This window comes from Bidens hawaiensis, unplaced genomic scaffold (genome assembly GCF_021521415.1).
Source record: "Bidens hawaiensis isolate Kalapana, Puna unplaced genomic scaffold, B.hawaiensis_p1.1 tig00008984_1, whole genome shotgun sequence".
Lineage (NCBI taxonomy): Eukaryota > Viridiplantae > Streptophyta > Magnoliopsida > Asterales > Asteraceae > Bidens > Bidens hawaiensis.
The window spans coordinates 226,839-253,429 of record NW_027504981.1 but is presented as its reverse complement, the minus strand read 5'-3'; the positions used below and the strand labels follow the sequence as shown (position 1 = coordinate 253,429).

At 39.4% G+C, this 26,591-nt stretch overlaps 1 long non-coding RNA gene across 1 annotated transcript in view; it reads left to right on the top strand.

Annotated features, from left to right (window-relative positions):
- The first annotated feature begins 831 nt into the window (after window positions 1-831).
- The window catches only part of LOC143609676 (uncharacterized), a 212,513-nt gene continuing 186,753 nt past the window's right edge, over window positions 832-26,591 (top strand). The window contains exon 1 of the long non-coding RNA XR_013149457.1: window positions 832-1,428. This is a non-coding gene — a long non-coding RNA (uncharacterized LOC143609676). The remainder of the gene's footprint in view (window positions 1,429-26,591) is intronic.

The following is a 26,591-nucleotide window of genomic DNA, read 5'->3' as shown; positions in this document are numbered from 1 at the left end:
TTGTCCTCGGTGGATCATACATTTATGGGGTGACTGACGAGACTTCGGCTTTATCGGGTTGATTCGTGAAGATGCGAAGCACGGTTCGACGATGTTTTGATATCACAAGCCAATGGGGTGATTTTAAGGCCAATATTTGTGACTTGCGATATCAAATTACGAAACTCGTTATGTATTTTATGGTCAAGTGAATAATTTAAGCCGACGATGAAACCGGACACGAAACAAGAGCTTCGGCACGCGCATTTAGCTTCAACTGGAGATGCTTCTAGAATATTTGTGTTTAGCTATAAATAGGGAATACTGTTGTTCTTTATTTGTGTGTGTTTTCATTGTGTAATCAACCACCCAAGTGGAGCTCACATTGGGTGGGATCGGTTCATTTATTAATAAATCTTTTACCGATTGCGGAGTCGTTCACTATCCTTATTATTTTAATATTTGTTCGATCGTTTGATTTACCGCACCCGTCTCGAACATGTATCAAGTGCAAAAATCGTTCGCGTTGTCATTTCGGGACTACAAGACGATCATGATCTTCAAAACCTGGAGGTTGCTTGACATAGATCTCTTCCTTTACTTTACAAGAAGGCGGTCTTCACATCCATTTGATTAACTTTGAAATTCATGTACGAAGCATAAGCCAAAAATTGACGAACTGCCTCAAATAGCTACAGGTGCATAGGTTTCATCATAATCAAATCCTTCACGTTGAGAGAATGAACAATCACTTGCTTTATTTCTTGTGATCACCGCATTATCATCTTTCTTGTTTCGAAATACCCATTTCGTCCGGATGGTTTTCTTGTTCTCTGGTTTCTTGACTAGCCTCCACACATGAAGCTTCTTGAATTGAAACAGCTCATCTTGCATAGCTTCAACCACGAGCTTTCCTTCAGAGCTACTCAGTAGTCCTTCGGTTCAACCTGTGAAATGAAACATGCAAAAAGACATCCGTTAATTGTACCAGATTTGCTTCTCGTTTGGATGCCAGCAGATGGAGAACCGATGATGTTCTATGTGGGATGACTTCATGGGCAGTTGAGGAATGTCTTCAACAAGAGTAACAGGCTTGAAGAGTCACTGTCAGATTCTCCATGGGATGAAAATGAAAGGAGCATTTATGAGAGCATCATTGGCTGATTGAATAGAGTCAGGTTGATCAACTCGATGTTTGTGGAATTGGTTAATCCTAGAAAATGTTCGCCGTAAGTGAAAACAATTGTATTAACCGAAGTTGATGTAGTGTTGTTAGATTCACCAGCAGTAGGATCAATAGCAATAGTAGCTTGAGCAATTTCTTCTGAAGATGGAGGTGTGGCAGCAGATTCAACCACGCTTGGAGCTACCTGAACTTCTCGTGCAATGTCAGCTTGAACATGTTCAACATTATCGGTGGACAGGTAAGAATCATCATAATCAGAATCAGTGTCAGAAGTATCTTCGACAAAAACTAAGTCAATTGAATCATTAGTTTGAGGAGCAGCATTTTGTAGGTCCCAAAACGATCATACGAACGGATTTTGCACTTGATACATATTTCGAGACGGGTGCGGTGAAACCAAACGACCAAACAAAATAATAAAAATATAATTAAGATAGGGAACGATCTCGTTGTCGGTTTCAAAGATTAAATATTTGATAAATGAACCAACCCCACCCAAGGTGAGCTCCCCTTGGGTGGGTGATTTCACCTTACAAACACACACAAACATCACATACAAGTGGCATATTTATAGACTAACACAATAAAAATAAGATAGAAGATCCTCTCATTGAAGCTATACTCGTGCACCGAAGCTCTCGTCTCGTGTTCGGTTTTTCGCCGGCTATGATTATTAACTTGACCATAAAACATATAACGGGTTTCGAAATTTGATTTTGCAATTCATAACTCTTTGGCCAAGCAATGACCCCCTTGACTTATGATATCAAAACTTTGTCAAAATGTATCTCGCATCTTCATGAATAACCTGATAAAGCCGAAGCCTGTTCAATAACCCCTAAGGTATGATCCACCTAATTCATCCATGAAGGAGTTATCGCTTCTTTTATCCATCTTGGATCTTCGAGCAGTATAGGTTCAGAAGAACTATCGGGGACAACGATCAAATGACAAAGCTTGTTATTTCTTCTTTAAGTCCAAATTCATATCCAATTTGTTCAAAGTTCCTCAACTTCTTGAACGCCTCGAAAATAACATAGAAATAGCATGCTTTGAACACGATCCAACAACAAAGAAAAACCCGAACGTATTTGACTTTCTTCAGTTGGTCAACCCCGATCAATAATTATTTCTCGGCCCGAAAATCGTTCCATATAATTACCTCAAATAAAAGTAATCATTCTTCATATGGGCAACCCATTAGTGAATTTAGAACAAGAACTAGGCCCAAAAATAATCACAAGGCCCAAGTGGTTAAATGGAAGCCAAGTTTTCAGCCCAAGACCAAATCCAAGCCCACCTCACTTAATGAACCATATTAGGGCACAAAATATGATAGCATAATAAGACATAAGACAGCCGCAACCGGCTTCCATTGCCGGATTTTTTGGATTCCGGCCACCCATCTTCCTCCACCATCTTCGCTGGCCTGTCACAACCTACAACCACCATTCAAGTCGGACATGCTTCATCTCCTAAACACCACTCACACCCTAGCCGTCTACATAATCTAGTATATATAAAAAATAACAGCCGTCATCATCTATTCCGGCCGCCGAAAAAGGAATACGGTAACCACAGGTCTCGCTTCCAGCCACTCATCCACGATCATGGGGCACCGACAACATATCCATCCTCTACACCCATCAAACATCCAACATACGCCACCATCCGCCGAAAAAATGATTTCCGGCCACCATGTCGGAAAACCGTTAAAGGGCGCCACCGGCCGTATATTATCACATCCACGACCATCATCCAATGTCGTCTTCAACCAGATTCAACTTTCTTTCTTTCTTTTCTTTGTTTACTGCCGCCACTAATCAACACAATGTCCGGAAAAACGATTCGATTCGTTTATGAACGTTTTTTTATAACTTGAAACTCGGGCAGCCACCATTCACCACCGCCAGCAATTTCCGCAAACCCGTCGGTCACATCTTCATCCAACAGTTGCAATGACACGAAATAATTGACACATGTGTATCGGAGTTTGATATTTTACATCTTCATCTTTGAACTCGTTGTCGGAAAGAACCGTAGGGTCGCCGGATATTCGTTGTATAGTGGAGCGGTTCCCGAAACGCCTGGATTAGGCACTTGTAGATCCCGAACATCCGGATCTACAAGGAGAATTCTTCAAACACGCTTATTTCCCACTTTATATCCAACTTTGTTTCTAGATCTAGAAACTTTATTTTCAAACTTCAACGGGTTTTAACATTTTGGTTCGGGTAATAGCGGAAATAGAACCTGAATATCTAGAGCAAAGTTGAATCATAAGATTCAACCCGTTCTGATACCAATTGTAGGTCCCTTGACCGGATATAATAACACAACACTAGTTTACTTGGATCAACCTCTATAGTCGATAGCGAAAATCACTAGTGAGGACGGAGATCTCGGATCTTGTTTGGTTATATTTATTACCGAGAGGGAAGAAGAGAAGAGAGAGTTTGTAATAGGATAAGGATGTGAAATTGACAAAAAGTTATTTGTGTATGAGATACACACACTATTTATAGTTTGTGTGCTCATGCACTATCATTTCATTATTACGATCCAATGGGCTCCAACATACATGGCCTTGGCCCAAACTTACAAAAATATAAACTGACTAGCTAACTTATATACACATTTAAGCATAGTCAAGTACAAAAGACTAAAACACAAAATGGGCCTACCGACTTTCCATTGTGTCATATTTGGTCCTTGTAGAATATGCGTTCTTTAGCCATTTTAAACAATTTTAAGAGTTTTTAATAGTTGTTTGACGAGTTTGAAGTTATGAGGATATAAAAGGGTTAAACCAAGTTAAATACTAATAAACGAAAATTTTAAATAATCTGAAAGGTCCGAATATCATTCCCGAGTCGGGTAAATAAAAACGAATACAAATAAAAACAATATGAAATGTTACAAAGAAGGTGTAACGGTACTATGGAGAATGGAGGCGAGTTGAAGGTTTCGGCGTGATGCGGTCGGAGAGAAGTTCCACATCAGCAAATCACTAACGGAGTTAACATCCGTTAATCATGGTCCGTTAAAAATATACCCCTTTAGTTGGGACCGCTACCGGGTAAGTTTATAATTAGGACTGTTATATGCCAATAGGTTATAGCTGAGATTATATAAAACCAATTTTTCAATAGAAAACAAAAAGAATGATACCAAAGCAATCACTCGTGGTTACCTTTAACAAGGCGACAGGTTCTGGGAGAAAATTTTCATAATAGCATCGCAATCAATAGTTGGATTATGCCAAAATGGAATAGGGATTTATTTAAACATTAATATTTACCCGAATTCTTGATCATAGATGGCAGCTTCGGTTCTTTATTGTACAAGTAGCAGACATGCATTGCTAGATGTTTGTAAGTGAGATATGATTGTGATTGCCAGAGATTATATAGAGAGATGAAAGAGGCATCATATCTTAGGGGATTTTACACGAAATAGGACATACAGGACATCAAATAAATGTTTTATAAAATTTTATCATTTTAATGAGTTGAAAAAAGGATCCAGCTAACTATGTTTATAAAAAAAATAAGTGAAGGAAATTATTTGTCAATAATAAGTAATATGTTGCATATTTAAATTTCAAAGTTATCCTAAGTTAGTATTTTTCTTGTTAAACACTTTTATAAATACTTTTTGTCATAAATTAGTTGTATGGAATATTTGGAAAGTTTAACGATGGCTCATTTATAATATTACATGTTTTTATTTGGTGGAATGCGGAAGTAATAATATTAAAGTTAACGAGTATTGGGTTCTTGTGTAAGATATGGAGCCAAGCCCATAGGATGTTATACATGTGGGTTGGGCCTACATCGATGATTTTTCTATTCATGGGCCAAGCCTATCTTGTGCATTCTAGAATGTGGGCCGAGTTTGTTTCATTAGCCCATCGGGTCAGATTAAGCTTGACTAACAGAACATCAACGTTTGCGTCTTATGGATATTCTATGTTAATCAAACGTGAGTCTTGGGTTCTCACATTAAGGTCGCCTAATAAATCCTTTTTAGACCCTATTTTTAGGATTGTCAATTTTTTTTTTCAATCGATTAAGGTAGACTAATTAATTCTTTTTAGACCCTATATTTAGGATTGTCAATATTTTTTTTTCTATCGAGTACTGCATGTTGAACATCGGTGGGAATGAAATCCTTTCAAAGGTTATATTAGCATTAAATATTGTCGCTTGTCACACACATTTGAAACATTTCTCTCTACCACATATTAAGTATTTCTTAGCACCATATCATACCATAGGTCCAGATCCAGATCTATATTAGCTTGAAATGTAAAACCGAAATGAATATGCGAAGTGAAATCAAATAAATAAATATACAAAAAATATTAAAGATGTATAACCAAACAAATGTTTTCATTAGAAACCAAATGATAAAAGTTACAACTTGATTTCTGGTTGATGAAAATATCTGCCAAGAAATGTTGAACGCTTCGCTCGTGTTCTTACTTAATGCACTGCCTTCTAACCCCATTGCGAAAGCCAAAATTCTTAAGCATCCGTCAGTGGGTTTTCCGTTAACCTCACCCGCTTGGTTCTTTGTGAACTTGCAGAATGGGATTACTTAATCCCCAAGGTTCTCACTCCCGATGTTCCCAACCGCTTCATGATTTGCCTCCATGTTTGCTTCTTCTTTAACTAAAATAACAAAATCCAAATCAACAAGTTAGTAAATAAGAGTATAAACACATATTAAGAAAAGGAATACTTAAACACGATTACATGAGCAACTTGCCTGACCACGGTGACTAGATTCTGGAATCTGACTAGAAACGTTATTTACATGTGTTGTAGCGCATCCCGCCTAAATTGTCCACATAGGCTTAGTTTAAATACCCGTTTCCTGCTTGGTATGCCTCTCTTAACTGAATAATATTCCCAGCAGTGATTATGCCTTGATTTTAGGAATAGATTATGATATCTTATTTATTGTGTATAATTTGTTTATATCGTTTCCTAATTTACCGATTGTAATCTCCCTTTTTAAAGGGTATTGTAAATCAATGGAGATCATCAAGAATTCTCAACCATAAACACTTTATGGTATCAGAGCTTCGGTTCTGAAAAGCACCCACCTCTTCCCCTTCCTTTTTTTCTGGCTATTTTTTTTTGCACTGTTGCCGCCATTATGACCACAACAGACGATCAGCAGTCTTCATCCTCTAACCCTTCACCCTGCGGCACCAATATCACATACACCTCGTGGGCAAAGCTTTTTAAGTTTCACTCCATTGCCTACCGTGTCATTGATCACATCGATGACACACCACCCCAAAACCTTCAACCTTCGGATCCTTCATTCACCGCCAGGAAAGAGCTGGATGCATTGGTCTCCCAATGGATATACTCTACAGTTATGACCTGCTCACTCGCATCATTGACACCGAAGCCACGGCTCGGACCACCTGGCTAAAACTGCAACGCATCTTCCTCAGCAACAAGAAAGCAAAAGCTGCTGCCCTGAAACCAGATTCGTGAATCTCACCCTCGCCGCTTGTAGTTCCATTGATGACTATTGCAAGCAACTGAAAGATCTCGCCAATCAGTTAACAGATGTTGACCAGCCCGTCAGTGAATCTTGCCTGGTTCTGCAACTGGTCTGAGGCCGTCCCCTGAGTTTGACACTACTGCCTCGCTGATAAACTCCCAAGATGCAGACTGGGATCGTGCCCGATCAATGTTGAACGACGAAGTCATCCGTCAGGCAGTGCGTCAACAGCAGACCTCTTCTGTCCTTGTTACTCCGACTGCTCATAACATCCCCTCCCAAAGCTTTCAACACTATGCAACTAAAATACAACGACCCGACTCAATATATGGACACCGGAGCTGAACGCCATGTCACTGGCAACCGAGGAGTGGGTCGAGTGACATGAGATGGTGTAGGAGCGGTAGTTGGCTGGTTTTTAGGTGGTAATGGTGCAGGGTCAGTCCAATTATAGGGGTCTTGGTCCGGGCAGAAACAACTCCCGAGGACGAGGCAGAGGTTGCAGCCACCGAGGAAACCCCACAGGGACCCTTGGTCTTTCACACCTCCTTCTCCTAACCAGCCGTACCCTCAGTGGGCTTGGTGGAATACCCCACCTTGCCCCTACCCAACTCAGAATACATGGTGCCCTAATCAGTCCCAAAACACACCCGCTGCCCACTACACGGGTTACCCAGGTCAGCAACCATACGGCTTAGCACATGTTTTTCCTACAGCTTCACCAACCGGGTTTGATGCGTTGAGCCCTTCGGATCTCAGCCAAGCTTTCAACACTATGCAACTAAAATACAACGACCCGACTCAATATATGGAGCCATGTCACTGATAACTGAGGTATGATTCGTCACCCTGACTCATTTCCTGTCAATACTAAACTTTTAGTCAACAACGGACAGTGTTTACTGATTGAGGGTTCGGGTACTGGTTTCCTTCCCATTTTTAACTGAACTTATATCCTTCCAAACATCCTTTATAGTCCACAAGTCATTAAAAACTTATTGTTCGTCCGTCGATTCACTCATGATAACAATGTTTCCATTGAATTTGATCCTTTGGTTTTTCATTGAAGGATCTCAAAACTGGACGGCACCTTTCCCGCCACAATAGCACGGGAGATCTTTATCCAGTCACTCCACCAACCCTTCCACCGCAAGCTTGTTCAATCACATCTACAACTTTACCATGGCACGACCGTCTCGGGCACCCTGGAACTCAAGTTTTAGATGTTTTATCTAGACATTTTGGTTTTTCTTGTAATAAAAACAAGCAGTCTTCATTTTGAAATTCGTGTCATTTATCTAATAGCAAACGTTTGCCATTTTATGAATCAAACTCTTTTACTTTTCCCCTTTTGATATTATACATTGTGACTTGTGGACATCTCCTATCCCTAACAAAACTGGCTATAAATACTACATGGTATTAATTGATAATTTTTCAAATTTTGTGTGGGTCTACCCTTTGAAATTTAAATCAGAAGCCTTCACCACATTTACAAAATTCCATCAATTAATAGCCACCCAATTCAACCGCTACATTAAGACCTTTCAATGCGACTTGGGTGGTGAATTCGATAACCATGCCTTCAAAAGTTTTGCCCAACACCATGGCCTCTTATTCCGTTTCTCTTGCCCCCAAACCTCATCCCAAAATGGCCAAGCTGAACGTATGATCTGTCTCCTTAACGACATTATTCGTTCGCTCCTCATTCATGGCCACTTACCACCTGTCTTTGGGGTCGAGGCCCTTCACACCGCCGCCTACCTTCACAACATCCTTCCCACCAAACGCCTCAATTTCTTCACACCTACCTTTGCCTTATATCTCCATCACCCTACATATGATCACCTTCGTGTATTCGGTTGCGCTTGCTACCCAAATACATCAGCCACTCAGCCCCGAAACTACACCCTCGTTCCATTCGTTGTATCTTCCTCGGATACCCCACTGATTTTAGGGGATATCGTTTTTTTTACCCCACCACAAGGAAAGTCCATATTTCACGACATGTCACCTTTGACGAAAAAACGCTCCCTTACACCATACCTACCCCATCCTCTACCTATAACTTTCTAGATGATACCAACCCACCAGGTTTCACTTTCTCTCGTCCTATCCCACCTGCGTCCACCTCACAGCCACATCTACACTCAACATCCCCATTCCCGGTGACATATCGACATCGCCCAAAGTCTCCTGCCCCAACCTTCCACAAACTGAGCCTACCTCAGCACCTCCACAGCCCCAAAACACGACTGACCCTGCACCATTACCACCTAAAAACCAGCCTACTACCGCTCCTACACCATCTCATGTCACTCGACCCACTCCTCCTTCAAATACCCACCCTATGACCACCCGCTCTAAAGCCTACCATGCTCTTACATCCGCCACCATTTACCCCATTCCCACATCCTATGCCAAAGCCTTTGCCGACCCTCATTGGGTACACGCTATGCAGACTGAGTTTAGTGCTTTACAGGTAAATGATACATGGGAGCTAGTGCCTCGACCAGACGACCGACCGGTCATTCTGTGTATGTGGCTCTTCCAACACAAGTTTAAATCGGATGGGTCACTTGAGAGGTACAAAGAACGTATGGTAGTTAATGGAAAATCCCAAACAGTTGGTATTGATTGTGAGGACACCTTCAGTCCGGCTGTCAAACCGGCCACCATAAGGACCGTCTTATCCATTGCAGTCTCTCGTTCTTGGCCCATTCATCAACTGGATGTCAAGAACGCCTTTTTACATGGTCACTTAAACGAAACTGTTTTCATGCATTGGGGTTTGTAGATAGGCGCTGCCCGAACTTTGTATGCAGGTTGAAAAAGTCCCTTTATGGACTTAAACAGACGCCTCGGGCTTGGTATACTCGGTTTGCTTCTCATATTCTGTCACAGGGTTTTCACAGCAGTGTGTGTGATAATTCACTTTTTATTTTCACACGCGGCACCCAGACTGCTTATTTACTTCTTTATGTTGATGACATAGTGCTCACCGCTTCTTCTGATAAGTTATTAGAGAATATTATTAGCATGCTCTCACGAGAGTTTGCAATGACCGACTTAGGTCCCTTACATCATTTTTTTGGATCAAAGTGACCAGGACATCTAGTGGCTTATTCTTGGATCAATCTTAGTATACTAAGGACATCATTAATCGGGCTTCTATGTCCTCTTGCAAACCATGTGCTACACCAGTTGATTTATCAGCAAAACTCAGTGCTTCTGTTGGTTCTCTTTTTCATGACCCCACTCTATATCGCAGCCTTGCGGAGCGTTACAGTAACTCACCTTTACACGCCCGGACATATCCTATGCTGTTCAACAGATTTACCTATTCATGCATGAACCTTGGGATCCTCACTTTGCCTTTCTGAAGCGCATTCTCCGGTATTTACAGGGCACAATTGATTATGGCATACACATTGGCAGGACTAATACACATTCTATGGTTGCCTACTCAGACGCCGATTGCGGAGGATGCCCCGATTCCCTCGTTCCACCAGTGGATACTGTGTATTTCTTGGTGATAATTTGATCTCCTGGTCCTCAAAACGACAACCCACTATTTCAAGATCCAGTGCCGAGGCAGAGTATCACGTGGTGGTCAATGCCGTTGAAGAGGCCACTTGGCTTCGAAATTTACTTTATGGCAAGCCACTGTCATTTATTGTGACAATGTCTCTACCGTTTACATGTCCGACAACCCTGTTCAGCATCAGCGAACCAAGCACATTGAAATTGACATACATTTTGTTCGGGAAAAGGTTCGAGTTTTACATGTGCCATCTTCGTTTCAGTATGTGGACATATTTACCAAAGGTTTAGCTCGTCAGTTGTTTCAGTCTTTTCGGTGCCCTTCGCCCGCTCAAACTGCGGGGGAGTCTTAACCGAATAATATTCCCAGCAGTGATTTTGCCTTGATTTTAGGAATAGATTATGATCTCTTATTTATTGTGTATAATTTGTATATATCGTTTCCTAATTTACTGATTGTAATCTCCCTATTTAAAGGGTATTGTAAATCAATGGAGCCAGAATTCTCAACCATAAACACTTTTAGCCTCATGTATTGCCTTACGAAAATCGTCTGGCTTGTCCCATAAAACTGAACGAGTATAATTAGTAACAATGTTTAACATCTCATATAAAACACAACCCATAGGCCCAATTGTGTAAAACAGTATATGCTTAAATATTATATATATATGCACATCTTTCGGAGCAGTCTAGAAACGGTTATATCATCCCGTCCTTGATCCATCCATATTCCTAACACAGATGCAGATGCAGAAACATTTAATTAAATAAGAAACTATTGAAATGTAAATGGTAACCTATTTGACATATGCAGAAACCTTACCCTTTGTTCTCTCTTTGTAGACCATAAAACATGACACAAATTGTGTTGGGAACACAGACCTTCCTTAAGGCTTCTTCAACTAAAATGACAAAATCAGATCAACAAGTTACTAAATAATTAGTGTACGAATTAACACATACTAAGAAAAGGAAGGTTTTAACAAGCTTTTACCGGAGATGATATGCTTCTGCTATGAAAAGTCAACATGTTACGATAATCAACGTATGTTGTGAGCAGCCTTCGATCAACACAAAAATTAATCACAATCGTCAGAACATGAATTAAACTTATTTGAAAATATGCATAACAAAAGATCAGATCAGATCAATAATTAAAGAACGTACATAGACTGATTCACATCGCTCAGCCTCAGATGGATTACAGTAATCATGGCGGCCATCAAATGATATTCAGACGAATTGAACATCAACATCCCTAGCTATATATACGCAGGGTAAACCACCAAACCCTAATAAAATGATACAAAATTTAATATTAATTGGACTATTTCTCATTTGGGCTTTACTGGATCAACAAGACATAAAAATAAAATAAATACACTCAGGTTTTGAACAAAAAATAAACACTATCAATTATGCACCGGGCAGCAAATAAATGTATCTATTTAATCCAAACAAAATTAAAATCGTTATTAAAAAAAAGTATAGATATGATATTAATGTTGTACGAAATGATATAAGATTATAACGATCAGAAGGTTGTACGTGGCTATGAGACCTAGAATCTTCCTATTTAATAAAAGAATGGAATCTTAAACAACTATTAATGAGAATGAGATATATTGCCACATGCCAGTTAGATTGTGATTTTTGTCCACATGGCAACTCACTACAACATTATTTTTATTTGGGTCTTATAATCTGGCGGGATCCGATGGGTTTTCTTTTAACCCGATTTCACTTTTGCAAATAATGATCAAGCGCCCATTTCATTAAACCCTAATTTTGTTCTTCAATCGTCCATTCAATTTCTCTGCTTCAACAATCATCATCCTTCATTTGATTCACAATCGAATCAATTTTGTTACCAGATTCTCAATTTTACTGCCAACCCTTGATTACCCACCTCTCGCCGGCATGCCCTAGCACGTCACGAATAGCCATGAACATGACACATTACTCTTTGTTCTATCTTTCTAAACCCGTAGAACATGACAAAAATAGTGTTCGGAACATAGGCCTTCCTTACGGCTTCTTCAACTAAAATGACAAAATCCAGATCAACAAGTTACTAAATAATTAGAGTACAAATTAACACATATTAAGAAAAGGAAGGTTTTAACAAGATCTTACAGGAGATGATATGCTTCTGCTATGAACAATCAACATGTTATGATAATCAACATATACTCTAACCAACCTTCAACACACAAATTAAACACAATCGTCAGAACATGAATTAAACTTATCTGAAAATATGCATAACAAAAGATCAGATCAATAATTAAAGAACGTACATAGCTATATATACGCAAATGATATTCAGATGGATTACAGGAATCATGGCAAACATCGGCGGCCATCAAATGATATTCAGACGAATTGAACATCAACATCCTTAGTGTTCGAACATGAACATGTGTGGAATTACATGGCTTCTTGTTTGATGTTTTGTGGTGATGTTTTGTTTATTGACTCGTAACTGGTACGGAACCATGATAGTTAGTTAGGGGTGTAAACGAACCAAGTTAATTGCTTGTGGGCTACTCGTGATCAACTCGCTAAAATCTTGAATCGAGTCGAGCTTAATCGAGCTTGAGTAGGCTCGTGATATTAAACGGGCCCAGTATTTATAATAAACGAGCCGCTCGATCTCTTAAGAAACTACTGTCCAAGAATCACACGGTCAATATAAATCAGGTTTTGAGTGCAGGGGACGATTTAGGTATAAGTCAGGTTTTTTGGTATATGTCTCAAGGAATAACAAGAAACTTGGTACGGATTTGGAAACAAGAATCACACAGTCAATATAAATGCAATCTTAAAACTATTGAAAATGTGAATCAAACAGATCTTGCAAATTTACACTAGTCTGACCTAATAATATCATAAGTACACTAAGTATAAGTATGCTACAAATTGACAACAATAACATATAGCTGATGATGCTTAATATTCAAATATAAACGAGCCCATCAATCTGTTCGCTGCTCAATCATTTAAGTAACACCTTTTTATTTCACGATAACCGAAGCACAGGCCGATACGGAGTGTAATTTAGCCATGTTAATGTTTGGGAAGATCTTCAAATAAATAGGAGCTTCAAATCAAGTAGAAACATTACAATCTTCATCAAAGTTCAACCATTACGTCTCCATGGTAAACTTCATCAAAAGAAGCAAATATTGGAGGTATTTCCGGTTTAATCCGACAAAAGCTAAAAATCCCATCTTGTTTCTAAAATGGGATCTAATTTTCAGGCCTCCTCTCCATCAACCCTAGATAAAAGCCTCACTCCCGCCCGTCACAGCTTCTTACCGGTCTGATTGATTCGGGGAAAACGGGCTTCAAGAAAGTAGCAAAGGCTCATCACAGTTTGTTTTCCCGAATCTAAAATCTAATCTGCAATAGAATGCACTGAAATTTAAATTAAGTCTTATTTTTGACTATGGATACTTAATTGATTTTACCTGATAGATATGATATACGTCTATATGAACAATCAATATGTTATGATAATCAACGTATGCTGTGAGCACCCTTGAACACACAAATTAAACAATCATCAGAACCCGTTCAAATTAAAAATCAAATCAATAGTTAGAGACGGAAACTGCTTACATAGACTGAATCCGATGTCTCAGCCTCCAGAGAAGTAGAGCACCGATCATTACAAAGAGGTCGTCAAATGATTTTACAGATGAACATCAACAATGAACACCCCTAGCTATATATTCGCAGGGCAAAACTTAAAGATATCTGCTAAGAAAGGGTGTTTTGGCCAGGTGTCAATCATAAAAGCAAGAAGCCCTTAAATTATGACAGGTGCCAATCCCACGATGAATAATTCCATTCTCAATAACCACCTCTTATTTATTTTTATTTTTGTGACATTGGTTATTAGAAAGGGTCATAATTGAATAAATTAATTACACAACTGTAAGTTGGATTTATATCAGTGTTTTTTTATCCTTTACAGAAATTATGAAATAATCATTTTATACCCTTTATAACAAGTTGAAAAAAAAAATACAAACAATTTTTTCAGTTCCTTGCCTATGCATTCTTTAGTGAATCCTCATCAAATCGATCAAAACAAAAGAAGTCGTTAATTAATTGCAACAATTTCTATAAGTGGTTGATTCTTTAAACTCATGTGTATTTGAGCATTCTTGCACTGAAGTGTGCTTACTAAAATGCTACTTTAAAGTTTAAAGTCTAATAAAAGTTCTTGTTCTTGTGAGGTGTATAATGAAATATACCTTTTTTGCAATTGATTCTATAAAATTTAGTCTTTTAAGTACATAAAAGTGTTTTCCGGATCTGGTTGAGTTTAGCTATATTTAGTGTTTAATGTTTAATTTGTGGCAAATAGTGTTTAATCTCATAGCCCTTCTCACCCTTTTTTTACGTATTTCAATACATGGTCATTATCTTTTAAGTCATTTCACTATATGAATTCAAGTTTGTTTTTATTATATGCAAATCCTAATCGATATACATTAATTCTAATTGTAAATAGATCATCGACTATTTCTTAATCACTGAAGCGGTGGTTAACAAGAATTACCAACACCACCAGGTGACCGCGATGATTCAGTAGGTGCGAATTTTGTTCCAGTTTCTCATAGATTTGTTTTGGTTTCATGTTAATCTGATCCATTTGTGTATGGATTAATTTATGCTCTTTTTTTTTGAAGATCGAATAAGGGAAGAAGAATGAGAAGAAGTTAATTCATTTAGGTAGATAATATTGGCTGTCAGATACAGTCAAAGCTAGCTACTACATGACTGAAAATTGATGGACGAACCAGGAGAATTACGTGACGTGAATATGTTAGGCTCTGGTAAGGTATTTCTTATCTAGAACCTGTGTATGTTTATTGCTTTTGGAAATCATGAAACGTTTGCATTGTTGATGAATTTAGGTGATCTACTGCAGCATTTCTTGGCAGTAGTATTTAAAATTATGGAAACAAGAATCGTGGGATGATGATTTTGAGCTACACACGGTATTACAGGTACATGTTTGATGCGTAATACCAAAGAACTCCCTTGTATTTCTGTTGTTTATGTATTTGCTTGATTTTGAGAATCTTCTGCTCAATTATTGGTCAATTCAATTAAAACAAGTGTGTTATTAAGAAAATCCAATCACCAGTTGTAAGTAGATTTATGTATCCTGGATTGTCTATAAAAGCTTTATTATTAACTCCAATTACCATCACTATCAGTGTCTTGAGATCTACTTTATAAGCGTACAGTATAAAAATGACTTTATAGACATTTACGATCACGTTTTGTCATGTATAAATACATGTACTGCTGTTTGATTGAGACTTGTGACAATTTGGTTTTATAGAAACAACATTTAATCGAATTGGATTAGAAGGGCACTTGGGGAATAACATCACTTTCGTATAAAATTCGGTCTTAACAGTTTCATGTTTTCTTTTCTTTTTTTTTTGTTTATTTTGTTGGTTCAGGCCCCACTCTAAACACACAACACTCGTATGTATACGTAAATATGGAATGCAAATTTGTATAACTGGAAGAAGATATATGAACGTACTGTTCTATTAGAATAAAATGAGAGGTACAAAATAAAGCTACTACTACTCCTATTAATACTAAACAAAACACATGCTAAAAAGAATAATTCAACTCCTATATTTCTGCCACTAGCTAGCAAAGTTATCTCCGAGAAACTCCCACGTTCTCGCACTTGAATTGGTCAACATAGTGCCAATACTTCAACTGATCTGTTAGTTATTGATGGCCCATTCTCTTAGCCCGTACTCGACCCAAACTGACTCGAAACATCAAGATTATACCCAACATTCACCCCCGTAATCTTGATTCGGTTCTTTCTACTTTGTCGTTTCTTGCTTGCATTCGTTTTTGCTTTCCATGCTAAAACCGGAATCGGTTTTCTTGTGAACATGCCTTCTTTCTTTGATTCGAACCCGTTCTTGCTTGCTTGCTTCAAATCTTCTTGCTTGCTAACAGGCTAACAGGCTACTTGCTACCTGCGCTTTCGTTTCTTTTTTTCTTTGAACCCTCATTCTTGCTTTCTTGCTTGGTTCGATCTTGCTCTTGCTGCGAACCACACAGGTTCCATCTTGCTACTTGATATGAGCCACACATGACTTGGTTCTTGCATGCTACAGGAACCACACGGGTCCGTTCACTCACTAACTTTCGGTTTTCTTTCTTCGGGCTATCGATTTCATTCGTTATTTCTAATCGATGCTCATACTTTCTTCTTTCTAGCCGATGCTTTCTCTTTCTTTCTTACAGCAACAGTCTCTTTCTTTCTTGTGAGGCCTTTCTTTATTGCTAAGTGACGTCGGCCTCTTTCGTTCTTTCTTATGGCGCCTCTTCTTTCTTTTTTTCTTTCTTTAAGATTCAATGATTTGAACCCAACTTTCTTTCTCTTTCTTGCTGACCTAATCCATTAGCTTCTTTCTTCGCTGATCTAGATCAGCCTTCATTATGGTTTCGTTCTTGCGAGATCTTTGCGTAAACTCGCTTATATTCTTCCTGCCAATCATATACTTGATCAGCCCTTTGCGCTTGCTTTAACTTTCTCCCGTTCTATAAGTGTGCTTCGATCACCGGTTCGCTATTAGACCTTCTGTCTCTTTCTTTCTTCAGCCCCCGCAGACGAGGGCTGCTCTCTTACGCGAACCGACTCTCAAACCGGCCTTTTCCTTCTTCCCGAGCCCTAGGCTTTGATACCAAATGTTGGTTCAGGCCCCACTCTAAACACACAATACTCGTATGTATACGTAAATATGGAATGCAAATTTGTATAACTGGAAGAAGATATATGAATGTACTGTTCTATTAGAATAAAATGAGAGGTACAAAATAAAGCTACTACTACTCCTATTTATACTAAACAAAACACATGCTAAAAAGAATAATTCAACTCCTATATTTCTGCCACTAGCTAGCAAAGTTATCTCCAATAAACTCCCACGTTCTCCCACTTGAATTGGTCAACATAGTGCCAATACTTCAACTGATCTGTTAGTTATTGATGACCCATTCTCTTAGCCCGTACTCGACCCGAACCGACTCGAAACATCAAGATTATACCCAACATATTTTAGCCCGTGCTTTAAATTTAGAGCTTGAAACAAGCCGACCTAGACCCTGGTTGAGCTTGGCTCGTTAACACCACTAGAAAAGGGGGAGGTGAATGCAACCTAGTCTGGTTGATAATTGCAATACAATCAACTTGTGCATATAATATTAGCTGTCACATGTTGTTCTTGTTATGCTTAGTTATTTTTTTATGTTTTGAATTCAATAAAATGGACATGGGACCAAGCCCAAAGGTGCACCGTGCGCTCATTTCAGTTGACGAAATAGTATCTTTCTTCTCACCGTTTATTTTATCAATCTTATATTTAGTATATTTTTAAAGTGTTATAAAGCCGTTATCTAAAGTTGCTAGACCATATGCAAGATTTGAACACTGCGATTTTCAATGTTTGTTGCTTAACTGTAATCAGATACCAAGAAACAAAGGCAAAAGGTCTAAGATAATTATAATAGGGAATTTGAGGGTCTTATAGACAGACTAATTGTTGAATGTGACAAGATGCGAAAGCAATTACAGATGCTAGAGCAGCCATTGATATCTTTGTGTAAGTAGTAATCAGGTTTATTTAACTTGCTTGCTGGGCTTCTTTTTGTATCAGTTTCATCTTTTTCTAATTTGTTGATATGCTAAATGCACAGACACCTAAGATTCTTGAGTCGTCAAAACAGATGAAGGAGAAACTAATATTAATATGGTAAATTATGTTCATGCTAATTAACATTTTACTTTTTTTTTCTAATATAATATTAATATATATTTTGCCTCTCTAGATGTGGAAGGTGTGGAAGGAAAAACCGATATGAAGATTCGAGATATAGAAATTGTTGAAGTGCTAAGAATTCAAAGAGCAAGAAAGCAGGTACATGAGTTTTCCTAGACCTCACGTAAGTTTGCATTCCGTTTGCTCTTTATGACTTCATTGAGAGAAAGCAAGGAGAGCAGGATTTTGTTTGCTATATATATATGGTATGTTAAATAACTATGTTTTGATAAGTTTCTTGTGATCATCATTTTAACTAATAAAATGACTTGTAAAGAATGTATTTGTTAATGTTTCACATGGTGACTTGCATTCAGAAAAGAAAGAAAACGACTGTGCTTTTTGAGAAAAACAAGGACTATGCTGTCCGAGCAAAAGCCTTCTAAAAGTGGGGAAGTTACTACCATATAAAACTTTTAGTGTAATATGCATTCATTTAATATTCAATTCTAAAAGTGTAAACCTGACTTTGGTGACATATTAAAGTATAACGTGACATTCAAGAATCCGGATGAATTATACTTCCAAGATGATACACTTCAAATACGTTGATGGGAAAGCAATCAAAACGTGTCAAGTTTTATTAGGTAACCTATCAAAAATGGATTACATCAGGTCGTCTGATGGTCTAAATGGGTTGGGTCAGATTGGGTAACTGTTGGGTCATGTTGGGTAATGGTCAGGTCATATTGGCTAAAACGTTGATGTAGCTTCCCAGCCGGATCTACAGAGGAGTATCTCATAACACGAGGTGCGGAATCCCCTACGTATACGATACGAGTGTTTACACGAGTAATACGTAAATAATACACAAACACGCAAACACAAAAGAATACATGTTATATTGCGATATAGAGAACCAAAGACACTAAACACGTAACACCACTTGTTACAAAACTCAGCTGTCAAATCTAACCAAAAAGCCCAAAGTTAGGTTTATATATATAGTGACAACTTCGCCTAACATACTAGGTGAAGTTATCCCTAACTTCACTGCCTACCAAGTTCGCTAATACATAAACCAAGAAAACACGTTCAACAAAATAAGAACAATGTAACGATTACAGACACAATAGACTCAAGATAAATGAACTACTGGCATCATGCACCAATAGACTCCCCCTTGGTAGTAGCTTCATATCTCCAACACTTTTGTCGTGTCACGTAATCCAAAAAGCATGTACCATTCATCTTCAAGCATGAACACCTTGTCTCACACAAACTGAGACCACCCTCTGGTATTTCTTCGCTTCGTTTTTCCACGCTGGTATATAAAAGATCTTCTTATCATTGAGTACCTACAAATCAGCTTGAGACAAATTAACCAAGTGCATTGGATCATATACTCTCAAGATCTCCTGTTTGTCTTGATCTTCCATCACAGCTTCGGCAGTCTGACAGTCAACATACCACCACTTGAGATCCTTCAACACATCTCGAGGCATAAGCTTCACTGGAACTTCTTTCAAACAACGAATCGGCTTGTACCTCATCACCATCCAGGGCTTGCCATAAGCCCGCATACCCTGCTCCTTATCTTCAATCAGCTTCCCCTTTTGAGGCTTCAATAACTCAAACTTTTTCTCCTTAACACTCTCCTTCCACACAGTCTTTCCAACCCATCTCGCAAAATCATCATCACTTCTATTAATCAATCTTAACCGAGCTAAATCTTTCACTTCACGCTCAGGCAACGTGTTGAATGACTTCAATCTCTTTGCAAAGTATTGAATCCCATTATATCTTTTCACCACAAACAACTTTAACTGTTCATCATACAGCCAACAAATAATCCATTTCTTCGATTCAGCATAACCCTTGATATTGTAACTTTTCTTGAACATCGTGGGTACCACTGGCTTCTTTGTTTTGAAGAACCATTGAGCACAGCCTTCTTTCCACCTTGGCTGCTCCTCCCACTCAGAATCACCCGACACATTTTCATTTTGAACCAAATTCTCTTGACCAACACTTGGGATATCATGCTCAACACTATCATCAAGTATCTCTCCTTCCTCTAACCCACTATCGATCTCTATCTGTTCACCAATTTTCTCAATCTCACTAATAGTCAGCACATCATCACCCAAATCATCCTCATCATCAACGACCACTGTCTCACCACCTGCACCACCCGATGGACCAGTAGACTCCCCTGAGATGTGGAAGCCCCAGGAGTTTGTTCAGTTCTTGGCAGCTCACCACCTGCATCTTTCGAAGCATTGGGATCGTCGTCTATATCCTGTCTTTTCTTCGTTCTTAGCTCATCACCTTTGCAGCTTGTCTCCTCCTGAGATGCAAAGAACTGTTTAAGAGCATCAAAGAGTTTACCATGTTTGATAAGAAGAGATGACTGAATCTAGTTCTCAGCCACGAGCAGTTGAATAGCTTATGTCTGATTGAGGTTTATCCGAGACTGCTCATCAACAACTCTTTCAAGGGCCGAAATCCGCTCAGAATCAGACAGTATAGTATCAAAATCAAAGTTCATGTGAGAAGTATCCTGAGCATAAGGTGATGGGATTCCCAAGCTTACTGGAATATCAGATGTCTGCTGTATAGTAACTATGGGTGAAATAGAGACAGACAACCCGTCAGTTGCTACCAGCGTGGACTCAACAAACCTGGCAACCACCCCTGATGGAGTAAGAGTAGGAGGAGGTAAAGAAACAATTTCCGGTGTTGGCATCTGTACCGTAGATGGAGCTATACCAGATGGTGCAGATACAGCCACCATTGGTACACTTGAGGTCACTGGCAATGGATCAGACGAAAATGGAGGTAACACAGACATACCCGATAACGATGGTGGGGAAAATGGACAACAGTTGAACTTTCACCAACTCTGGCCGTCTTTGATCTTCGTACTAAACAATACATCTCCTCCTCATAATCTGATTCACTCTCATCTGAATCTTTCTTCTGTTTACCTTGGATTCTTTCTTGTCTGGCAAGAACCCTCTGTGCTTCAGCAATGTTATCAGTGGAAAAATCAGATAAGGTTTCCTCAAAATCCTCCACAGAGGCAACAGATGGACCCACAGAAGCAGCAACTGTAGAAACGTGCACACTAGAAACATCAACCACTGAGGCATGAATTTTAGCAGGATCAACCCTATCCATGTAAAAAAAAACCTTACCCTCCAAAGGCAACTTCAAGATCAACCTGTTCGGCGGGAGCTGCAACTTGGTCAACTATAGGAATTTCTTGAACCACCTGTGGTGGTTGAACCACTGGAGGTGGCTGAGGGACATCAACTTGTTACGGAGCTGGATCATTAAACTCATCCTCTGGTGGAGCAACATAAGCAGGATTCACTAAATACCCAAATAAGGCAGTGTGCCTCGGCCGAAGTTCAGGCTTGCTATGTGCACTTGATGACTTACATTGTGCAAAAATCCTCTTGCTTATACTTTCTACATAAGAGATAGGGCGGCGTTGTGGCAGATTGGGAGCAACATGATTAAAGATAAGAATCTGAGATACATCAAGAACCGTTCACATGCCACGGCTCTCCTCTGACGATCAATCTCATAGAATATCATCTGACTGAAACTATACGGCTTGTTGTAAGTCAAGGCAGTCATTGCAGACTGCATCGTCTCGCACCCTTACCATCAGATCCAGCCTTGCGACCAAACATGCACACGATCAACACGTGCATTAAGAAATGCCACTGGTCTAACAAAAATCCCTTTCGACGTTGAGAATCTTCCAACGGACCTGAATACCCCATATGAAGAAGAGGTCTGATCCTGAATGTTAGTGAAAATTCAGTAGGATTCTGAGTGGTCTCAACCCCAACTGTAGAGCTTTCCTGATCTGATTAGCCGATAACTGCACCACTTGATTGTTCACAGTAGCACGCATCACTGGTGGTTCAACCCGACAGTCATATTCCACCGTCCTCCAAAAATCTTCAATGTTTTGGAGAGATATCGGCAGAGTAGTTTTGATAGTATGGAATATACGTAAACGAATGAGAAACGAGATGATCTCAGTAAATCCTTCAGCTCCACGACTATCCGGATCCAAAGTGACATACATGTTGTGACCCGAAAAGAACTGTCTCTTATCACCGTCATCTTCGTCACCACCTGTACCATCAGCACCAGCCACAGCAGCCATACCTGCAAAAATAACCGAGCTAAGTTAGACAAATGTGGAAACAGCTTATAACTTCGCTGTTATGATAGTGGCGAAGTTGAGGCTTAGCGAAGTTGGTAACATCGCTTGAGATATAACTTCGCTTGGTGTGAAAAGTTTTAATACAGTGTGTAACAAAGTTTACAATACACAAGCGAAGTTGAAGTAATTGGACAAAAGTGTTTCAGAAGCGAAGTTCTCGTAGTGAGCGAAGTTAGGTTTAACTTCGCCCAAGGCCTAACTTCGCTCCATAAACTGAGTAATTTTAACTCCCTGTCGATTGAAAATCAGGACGATCAGAGGTTGAAAGTAGGTAGAGAGAGGTGCGATTAGGGTTACGAATAACCATTTATCACCAAAACAACCTCAACCCAAAGAGAATCAGTGCCTTAAGGGTTTCATAAGAAAACTGGTTTAAATCCGACATTGTGGAATTGATTAACAACCAAAAGATATAAATTATGTTTCGAAAGATCCTAAAGAACCTTAATAGCAGACGAGAAACAGATTTAGATGATGTTGATTCAAAGTGTAAGTTCGCCGAGGGTTTAAGAGTAAAAAGGTTTCACCGAGTTTGACCTTGGTTGGCCTTTTATACTGTTTTGTAAAACCCAACGGCGAAGTTGTTCTAACTTCGCTATATATGTAAGTTCGCCTGTAGCATAACTTCGCCACAGTGAAGTTTAAATTAAAATTGATCAAAAACGAGTAACTAGGATTTTAATTCAAACACAATGAAGATAACCCATATAACTTACTACATAACAAAGGTAAAATAAAATGACGGGATCAAATTTCAGTCTTTCAGAAACCCTGCATGTTTTAGAAAAGATCCGAACAGAAATCATACTGATTAAGAGGCTGTCACACGGGTATGACATAGAGAAACTGGTTGTAGGCAGGTATAAAACTTAGTATGGTTTTCATTGCTTCTGTGATACGGATTAAGTTCAATTAAGCTCAAAATTTAGATGGACATCACTTGAGAAATTTGTGATGCCTCCTATCTATTCTCAAGGCGTATTTGGCTTTCCCCAGATCACCCCGATTTGACTTCGACTCGTAGTGTCTGATCAAACAATATACACGAGTCGTCTTCACAATACTTTCAATTTGCTTTCACAATACCCAGTCGATGCCTCATCCTTGATATTTGTGACCTGATGATCTTTGTAAGACATAATGATAATAAGTTTTTTTTTTAAAAAAAACATAACAGACAACTGCAAGTCCCGAATCTGGATCACTGTAGAAAAAGAACACAGTCTTCGTGGGGATCAAGACACTCACGGGCTCGTGTATGACTAGGTAATCACTTTTCTGCCTATCATTCGGAGATATATATGTGGAGACATGCACTTTCAAAATGACTCTCCACAGTAAATCGAGTAGTTTTAGTTCGTATCACTTCTACTTTACGCACCATAGAAAGCTACCATATCAGACAATGACTGTTCTAGAGTCTTTTAGGCCTAATAACTTCACCGGTTAGGCACACAAATCAGTTTATCTATCACTTTCCACGGGTTGGATCAATTTTCAATTTAACACTAATTTTGAAACTCGATTTCGTATGTCAAGCTCACACGTGAGTTTTATTCGACCTTTGACTTTACGCCCACGGACTTCAGTGAGCTACGCACGGTTTCATTCTTACTGGAACGGCACTGTGGCCACTGGATTTTATACGGCCGAGGAGGTTCTGGCGTGTGACTTCCTGCAGAGTATACGTGATTACACGACACATACTCAAGCGCCCCGTGAGCACTGGCTCACGGAGACCCAGCTCGGCCAGTATTGGGCCGAGATCGCCGACGGGGCCCACTCCAGTGCTGTTATGGAGTCACCTATTAGGGACCCCGTCCATCGCTACATTCACAGGATCGTTGCATGTACTCTCGTCGTCCGACATACGGGCCACGAGAAGTGCAACAACTTAGATATGTTGTGCTTATATTCTATAATTGGCCAGCGTCCGACCAATGTGGCGATGATCCTGCTCACGTCATTTGCATGGGGTCGCAGTTTATCGAGATCCTCGGCACGCTTACCCTTAGGGCCGTGTATTACGAGGATCACCGAGCGACTTGATGTATTTGAGCGTTATCCGACCAGATATTTTACGTTGGGGCCAGCCACAGGCATTTTCAGACTACTAGAGGCCCGTCGGGCTGGGATCGTTGAGGAGCATGATCCAATAGCTTTAGTCCCGGTCCGACAGGGTCCACGGGCACCACCACCAGAGGGATTGGAGGCTGCAGTTTCTCTATAGAGAGGTATTCCGACACGTCAGCAGCGTGGTCCGACTCCACACATCATGCTACCGCAGCAGCAGCATCCACTCCGACAGGCATCAGCATCTTTCTCACGCCAGCCGCAGCAGCCAGCCACACTACATATGATATTTCAGCGGCAGTCGGAGATACAGCAGGAGCAGGTGGCACAACGGGCCCGTTATGATGATTACTTTCGATTATTATTTACTGCTTTGCAGGTACCACTCCCAGACTCATTGACTATTACAGAGGTGGAGCCTGTGGACCTGCAGGATGGTGCAGAGGATGATCCACCAGCACAGTAGTTTTTGGTTACCCTTTTTACTTTATTTTGTTTTTATTATTCTCATGGTCTGTATTATATTATATTATATTATGGGGAATACTATATGGGAAACCGGGTGGGTGCTTATGTAATTATATCTTTTGATTGCTACTGTGTTTGATTTATTTGTATACTTAATTTTGACGTTATTTTTCTAATCTCGTGAAAATAACGTTAAAAGTGGCGGAAGGTTAATCAGGCATCATGTGGTGGCGTTGATAGCCGAAAGAAAAGGGCACATGCACCAATCAGTCGGTGTCCCAATGATTGAGTGTTATGTGCCTTATGTCCAAGGCTTGATGCAAAACTACTATCGAGCCGGGGGTCTCACTGGAAGCAGCCTCTCTATCCCTATGGGATAGAGGTAAGGCTGTCTACATCTTACCCTCCTCAGACCCTACCATAGCATTGCTATTGGTGGGATATACTCAGTACGATGATGATGATGATTTGTTGTAATCGAACTTTGTGGGTGTAGTTCACTATAAACCCTCACGAGACCCCACTCGTCCTCCCGGGCTACGGGGGGTTTACAGGGCTTATTGCATACGCTAAATGCAATCGTGGATCCTACGAAAGTGAGTTAGGTCTTTTAACGTTTTTAACTAATTTAACAGAATTTACTATGAAACGACTTAATTTGGCTCGGTAAGTGTTTTAATAAAATAAATAAATATTTATGTTTATAACTCTTAAAAGACCTATGTCTTACACTTGTGAGAAGCTTGCTTCTACACATCTCGATATTTTACAGGTTCGATTGTCATTGTGGTAATTGGATGAGACGAGAGTATACGAGTGTTATGAGAGTTCACGAGCAGACTGGTCCTTCTCCAGTTACTTGATATCAGGTGATATCAGTTTCATAATTTATTTTGTTTTTATTACTTTAATCATTAAAAGTGTAATTGTATAATTGTTAATAGAACCGTCACATTTGAGCCCCAAAGTTTTAAAATTACTTAATAGTCAAAAAGCTAATTTCAACCCCGTCCCTTAAATGTTCATTAATCGTTTTATCTATTTTAACTTTGAGGACAATGTTAAGTATTCTTACATTGAGGACAATGTAAACCTCAAGTGTGGGGATGGGGGAAATTTGAAAAATTTTAGCCCGATAGTACCTCGAAGAGTGTTCAGAAACCAAAGTTGTTAACTGTTAGTTATTGCCATTAATGCCAAGTCATAGGTTTCTGGTCATGGTTGGTTTGTCAGCTTCTCATTAGTCTTACTCACAAATGTTTTTATAACGAGAAGTTGAAAATAGGGTCGTTTAGGCGGGGATAACGAGTCATGGGGACAGGTACACATGTTTATATCGTCAACCCTATTCCTCCGGTACGTGTGTGAGTTGACCCAAATATATATAATACACATATAATATATAGTATACACATGTCATTTGAGTGCTTCACTGATGTTCATGGATTACGGGATCGTAGTTGGCAAAATGCAAAAGTGATAGAGGCAACTAGGTTAAGCCTCGTCTGGATGAGCGTGAGTGTGGGTACTGGGGGTTGGGGCATCATACATTATACATATGAGGATGGTTTATGTAAAGGGCGGGGGGTTGGGTCCCTTAGAAAATATTTCTTGGATTTATTTTTCGTTTGTTTAACCCCGACATTATGTTACGAGACGATCCAGCTTACTAGGTTTATTTGTAATTGTCTTTGTATTTGTTCCATTATTAAGCATCACGTTATTATGCTTAAAAAAACTGAGGAAA